The sequence below is a fragment of the Populus euphratica genome, unplaced genomic scaffold (genome assembly GCF_000495115.2).
Source record: "Populus euphratica unplaced genomic scaffold, PopEup_1.0 scaffold35.1, whole genome shotgun sequence".
In the NCBI taxonomy this organism is placed as follows: domain Eukaryota; kingdom Viridiplantae; phylum Streptophyta; class Magnoliopsida; order Malpighiales; family Salicaceae; genus Populus; species Populus euphratica.
In genome coordinates this window covers 157,840-158,737 of record NW_011499860.1, presented here as the reverse complement: position 1 = coordinate 158,737, position 898 = coordinate 157,840, and the positions used below count along the sequence as shown (strand labels likewise).

General features: G+C 28.1%; 1 long non-coding RNA gene across 1 annotated transcript in view; it reads left to right on the top strand.

Moving 5' to 3' along the window:
- LOC105124448 (uncharacterized) overlaps positions 1 to 898 on the top strand; it is a 19,094-nt gene that overhangs the window by 5,581 nt on the left and 12,615 nt on the right. The window lies entirely within an intron of this gene.

The window sequence follows — 898 nt, the reverse complement described above, 5'->3', positions numbered from 1 at the left end:
AAGCTTAGCCCTCTCTTTGTCTTCTCAATTTCATTAGTTAAACTCATCAATCAATCATTTTATTGATGTGATAGGCCTACATTTAAGATGAAAATTTGAAAATTTACCATAAATTAAATGTATCTTATATTTATTAGATATATTATTACAAAACATGCTCTAGTTAAGAAGTTATAATTAATACTTCAAGTACTAAATGATGATATAAAACCTTGATAAAAAGTCACTTTTAAGTATTAATCACCCCCCAGCTAGTTTATTACTAGTCCCTAGTAATCAAAGCGTTAAAATAGAAAAACAATTTACAAGTTCCAAAAAGCAAGACATTCATCATTCAACTTCCATTAATCTATCCAAATAAACAAACTCTCATTAAATTTATATATCTTCTCAATATTTCCTTACCAAGATATTAATAAATCTTTTTTTTTTCATGTGGTCAATGTATGAAAACATAGATGATGAGGTTTTTATTGAAAGAAAAAAAAGCAATATTCTTCTTTAATGTTTAAGGTTAACTTTCTTGGGTTGGGAATTATTATTATTATGATTATATATAGATAACACAATGCATATTTAACTCATGTAATGAGCTTTCAGCTAATGACTCCCAAACGAGTTACTCTTAGAGCATTGGGTGTTGAAACACCCTTACAAGTTTAGTAACTCAAGTTGCAGATACTGATACATAGATAGTGTAATGTTTGAGTCCCTTAAACTTTTCTTCTTAACTCATGCAACAAGCATTGGACCAATAGCTCTCAAGTCGGTTAAGTTTAGGGTATTAGATGTTAAAACACCCATTCGGGCTTAATTGCTTAGGTTAGGGAGGCTATAAAACCAAACTTATCTATAATTTTATTATCATCATTTCTTTTTTTACAAATTATATAATATC